The following is a 6,025-nucleotide window of genomic DNA, read 5'->3' as shown; positions in this document are numbered from 1 at the left end:
TAGAAATAACGCTGCGGTCAGCATCCGTGTGCAATTTTTTAAAAAAATTAGGAACATCGCATCTGACTGGACCAATAGAGCACGATAATATTACCAGAATCCGATGATACTGCTCTTTGTAAGGTCTCGGATCATTTAAAAAGTAGTGGAACGTAAACGCAGAGGTGCGACAGGTAGTGCCGATGGCGAGCGAGACAGTGAGTAGCCGTGGCGCTTACATAACGAGCACTATGCAACCTGGACAGGTAAACACGACTTACGACCCAAAGACATAAGCAGCGATGACACAAAGTATACGAAATGCAGAAAACATAGTTGCGACTAGTAACAAGCAAAAAAATGTCCAGCCTTAGGAGCAACTTAAACCAATGTAAAAGGAAACAGGATACTATGTAATTATATCATTGCATTTATACGAAAAGACAACTTGAAGGGGAGACAAAGTATCAGCGGTTCCCATGGTTAGGGCGGGGGGGCAGGGTGTGGCTGGAAAGGGGTAGCACGAGCAAGTTTTGGGGGGAAATCAAACTCTTCTGTAGCCTGATCGTGATGGTGGTCAGAGAAATCTAAATGATCAGAATTATACACCAAAAACAAAAGGCAGTTTACCGTATGATAACTCTAAAAACCAAATTAAAAATATATATTTTGACATTTTAAGGCATGGATTATAAACCTCGAGGTTATACAGATAAAATACAAAGCATATGCTTTAGGAAACTAGGAATTCATATAGCAAAATATGAAATTTAAATCTAAAGTAATCAAGGGTAGCCTCAATTTACTAAGGGGAAATAGAGCCTTAAGAAACAAACAACTTTTACTCTGCGGTATTTAAACTCTTTTGAAATTTTGTATTTTGGTGCAAATGGCTGAGAAAACAACCACCTTAGAATTCGATAATGCATTTTTTTGAGGATCTATTAATATTCAAGGCTTAACTTAAACTGTCCTCACGGAAGGAGTGACAATATTTAAAACATGGAATGTGCGTGCAGTTAGCACGTTCTGAAATGTTCCTGGCTGTGGCCAGGAGGTTTGCAGTGTGAATTTACACACTCCTTTTGGGCACACCCATGTGCGTGTGTGTGTGCGCGTGCGTGTGTGTCTCGAGAGCCAAGGATTGCGGCAGGCCCAGGAGGGGAGCAGCGTGGAAGCTTCTGCGGGCCGGCTTTCCGTGCTGGGAGCCGGTGCCAGGGGGCGGGGATCTCCCTGCGTGCTAACTGGAGAGGGGAATGGTCTGTGTCCGCAAACGCACGCGTGGGGGTGGCATTCCCCAGACTGTCCCCGCCCCGTCTTGCTATGGAGTGGAACTTCCACGATTGTCCTTTATTTACAGCAAACAAGGGTGTGGAGGGCTGACCGGCCGGGCCAGACGACCCTCGTCTGAGCAGTGGAACCGCACGGCCCGTTCTTGCTGGACGGCTCTGGGGACCGTCCACCTGCCAGGTCCAAGGGGAACTCACTGTCCTGCTTTTCAAGCCTGCCCTTCCTTCGCTCTGCCGGCTCGGTGACTGGCGCCGTGACCCTCGGCCGTGACCCTCGGCTGAGCCCTCTGCCTAGATGTCACCGCCTCCCCCCTGTGCCACCCCCGGTGTCCTTCCTCCGTCCCCACGTCCGCTGCCCTCTTGTCTGTGGCCTTGGCTCCATTCTCCATCCCCTCTCGTGCGACTCCTCGTGGCAGCGTCCCCTGCGTCTCCCCGTGCGGTCCCGGTCACCTGTCATTCCCGGTCAGGTCTCCACGCTGCTCCCTGAAGGCCCTCTCTCAGGACGGTGCAGGAAGCCTGTCACCCCTCCCCCGGCAGGCTGTCTGCAGCTCTGGGCTCCCCAGAGCGCCCTCTTCCTCCCTCCGCCCCACCCCTACTCCCTCGGCTTCCAAGTCCCTGCTCTGCGTCCACCTGCACCTCTGCCACCCTCCCGCCCGCACGTCGCTGTGGAATCTACTCGGCCTTCTAGGCGCCCGTGGGTCCCCGGGCACACTGCGGGACAGCACCTGTCACGGTCACCTGCCACTTCCGAAGTCTGAGTGTGCTGGCTGCGGGCTCTCCCGCTCTGTTTGTCTCCTTTTCTCGGTACCCGAGTCTGGGGGACGTAGGAGACACCCAGGATTTCTCCTATTTAATTCTTGGGGTACCACATATACTGGGAAGAGGGGTGCGACTCACACTATAGAAGTCCTTCTAGTTGCATCTGCATGACTTCCAGCAAACCCCCTCCCCCCGGAGTGAGGGCCTGTGGACCCTGGCTGTTGTCACAGTCCTTTGGGGATGTCTGTCAGCTTCGTGGGGCGAGTGCTCACTCAGCCGTGTTTCCTTATGACACTTGATCGGATTCATGGGTTCGTGCTGACCCTCCCACAGCAGATGGAACCACTGTGAACCTCCAGCGCTGACTGCGTCTGATACGTAGCAGTCGCTCAGTGCTCTTCTGCTAAGGAAGTTCATTTTCAAAAGCGACTTTTTGCATAATCTCTTACCCTCCCTGCATCTCTTTCACCTGCAGGGTGGACCGTGGTCCAGTTAGGTGGCAGATACTTAGAGAGGAAGTCAGCAGGGAGGAGGCGTCCCAGGCATTGCTACGGGCGGAGGGTCGATGGCGTTAGCAGCTCAGCGGCAGGAGCTGGTCGACCTCTCCGAGTCTGCGCGTTTGGACAATGGGGATCACACGATTCCTCGTCCCAAAGGACTGTGAGGATGTCAGGGCTGCGAACGCAGGGCGGTGCTTAGAACGAGGCTGGCACGTAGCAAACTCTCAAAAAACGTTGTTGCTATTACTATTGCAACTCCGACATATTTTCTAATGGTCTTTATTGACTTCACTAGTTTATACCAAAAAAGGGCAGAAAGAAGGTCAAACATATCTGGGCTGCCTCTGTGCCCTGCCATCGAGCTCCCGCGGAGCCCACGCGTCTCTCCCCTCCGGCGCCTGTCACCCTTAACGGAGTCGCCTCGATGCCGGCACTTCTTGCGACGAGTGTCCGGTGTGTCCGTGCCATCTGTGAAATATCGTAGCATGTGCTTCAGGTTGGTGGAGAACCTTAACTCTCACAGGTCAGTGTTTTCAGTGTTAAGTGTGAGCTCCCTCATCTTCTGCAGGTGGCTATGACGCAGGTAGACGGTCACGTGCCATGGCTCCGCGGCGTGCCCGAGGCCACACAGGACGGAGTACTGAGCCGAGAACCCCGTCTCGACTCTGGGCCTGACTCACCCGCTTACGCTGCCTGACTCACTTGCCACGATTCACACCTGCCAAAAGCGTTTGCGGTGCCGTTAAGCACCGCCACCACCCAGCAGAAGCTGACGGGGAAAATGCCGTAGAAATAGGAAGCAGTAGGAGAGCTATGTACTCTCTTCAGCTAAAAAATATCCAGACTTCTCCTCCTCTGCAGCCAGTGAAATAAGAATAAGCATATTTCTTTATTTAAAGAAAAATCTGGACAGCATTTGTATTCCTGTAGTTGAGCTGGAGACACCTCCATGGCAGAGGGAGAATCCCACAGAAATATCACAACCTCAAACATGTAGCAGAGAGAACACAAATGATTGATAGTAAACTTGAGTATGAGGGGAAAAGCATTCAGTGGTTTCCAAATGCACCAATTCAGCCCACATTTGGTAAATTAAACATCAGGCACATTTTGGCACATTAGGCTCTACCTATGGCTTTCACGTTTCCTTATGAGACAGGTCTCTTAGGTAAAGGCGACTGTTGAATAAAATGACCCACTGCTATAGAAAATAAAAAAATAACTTGCCCAGCAATGTGCATGGGAGAAAAATGGTAACTAGTGAACAATCACATGATCAGGAAGTGTGCCATCCTGTTGCTCAGACTTCTGCCAGGTAGGAGAAACAAACGAGTCCAATTAAATCTTAGCTTCTCACCCACAAATATGGTCTCAAAAGGGAGTTACAGTAGTAAGCCTGAACTGGAGAGAGTCGTTTTAAATAACCCTACGCTGTGTGCTTTGATGGTAAAGGAGAATGAGCCTAACCTCCCACCGTCTGTTAGAGCGGGTACGAGGGGGCTTGTTGACAGAGCTAGGACCGCCCTCTTTCCTGTCCCCTGCGATGGCCTGAATCGTGCCCCCCAAATCCATACGTTGAAGCCCTAAGCCCCCAGGTGACTATGTTTGGAGATGGGGCCTTCAGGGAGGTAACTGCAGTCAAATGAGGTCATAAGGGTGAGGCCCTGAGCTAGTAGGACTGTCCTTATAGGAAGAGGAAGGCCCCTGGATCCCCACTTCCGCCCACCCCTCCCCCGGCCACGCGAGGGCACGGTGCGAAGGTGCCGTAAAGAAGCCGGGAAAGAGCTCTCATCAGAAACCAACCTTGAGGGCACCTTGACCTTGGACTTCGCAGTCTCCAGAACAGTGAGAAAATAAATGTCTTGTTTAAGCCTGCTGTTTAATGCCAGTCCGTGCTATTCTGTACGGCAGCGAGTAAACTCGTATACCACCCCCCACCACTACCACCAAAATGCAGAGTCAAATAAAAGAGATATTGAAATGTCGCCAAGAAAGCACCTCGTGGGGAGTGCTCGATCGTCTCCACCGTGCCCGACCCGCATCCTGCATCTGCATCCCGCATCCCGGATCCGCATCCTGCATCCGCATCCCGCATCCCACATCCTGCATCCGCATCCCGCATCCGCATCACGCATCCCACATCCCGCATCCGCATCCCGCATCCCACATCCTGCATCCGCATCCCGCATCCCGCATCCTGCAGCCACATCCTGCATCCGCATCCTGCAGCCGCATCCCACATCCCGCATCTTGCATCCCGTATCCTGCATCCCACATCCTGCAGCCGCATCCCACATCCCGCATCTTGCATCCCGTATCCTGCATCCCGCATCCTGCAGCCATATCCTTCATCCGCATCCTGCAGCTGCATCCCACAGTCTACATCCCGCAGCCGTATCCCTCATCCCGTATCCTGCATCCTGCAGCCGCATCCCACATCCCGCATCTTGCATCCCGTATCCTGCATCCCACATCCTGCATCTGTCCTCACCCCCAGGGCACACTGCCTTGTCAGAAACTTGTCCCCGCCCCCCACGGGCCAAGAGCGCTTGACAGATGGATGAGTTTTACAAGAATAAGCTGTACTGCCTGGCCCAGATCCCTCCTCTCTTTCGGGGGGGTACCTGCCCGCTTTCAGAGACAGCTTTCTCCACCCGCCTCTGCCGTGCCATGGGCAGGGTGGGGCTGGTCCTCCTCTGTCCATGAGGAGTCACTTTTCCTGCTGGTTACGTGTCCAGAGAGGGACAGCTGGTGCCTGAGTGGGGGACGTCAGATTGGAGGCAGGGCCTGGGGTGCTCCGGTCACAGGGCATCTCGCCTGAGAAGGGGAGGCTGACATCATTGGCTGCACGGTCCACCATGCTCTGGCCTTGGCCTGGCGGTCTGCGAAGAGGCCTCGAGGCCCAGCAGTGAGAGGCCGTGCGGACGAGCTTGCGGGCGGTCAACGGGACTGCTGGGACGATGGCAGCTTTGCCCCGCTGCACGGCCTCAGATGAGGGGCCCGACCTCTCCATGGTGACGCGTCCACGCCTGCAGCCCAGGGCAGAGAGCGGACCCACCTTGTGGGGTCGGCGTGAGGAGCGAGTGAGTTAATTTGTGGGAGACGCTTACAGCAGCGTTTGGTGAAAAGGTGGCTGTTATTCCCACATAGAACTTTTCCAGCATATCCATAGAAATTCTCCCTGATGAAAATTAGTCCCCCGTGACAGTAACTTATTCAGTGGATTATGTGACGTGGCCTGGGATACATGTAACCACTGGCCGCGTAGATGAAGTGACACGCGTCTGTTTTCTGCAATTGCACAAGCGTGTTGAAACCTGCCGACCATGTGCGAGCACAGTGCTGGACCCAAAACGTGACGCGTCCCCTCCTAAGTGAGCCCAGGGACCTCGATGACAGGTCCCTGCTCTAAGTCAGCCTGGGAGCCCATGTGGGGTCTAGTTTCTCCATCTGAAAACCGCGAGTCGGTCTGATTCTCAGGCAGCACTCGTTCTCCTC

Source organism: Pteropus vampyrus, unplaced genomic scaffold, assembly GCF_000151845.1.
Source record: "Pteropus vampyrus isolate Shadow unplaced genomic scaffold, Pvam_2.0 Scaffold612, whole genome shotgun sequence".
Lineage (NCBI taxonomy): Eukaryota > Metazoa > Chordata > Mammalia > Chiroptera > Pteropodidae > Pteropus > Pteropus vampyrus.
Note: the sequence above shows the minus strand (reverse complement) of the source record.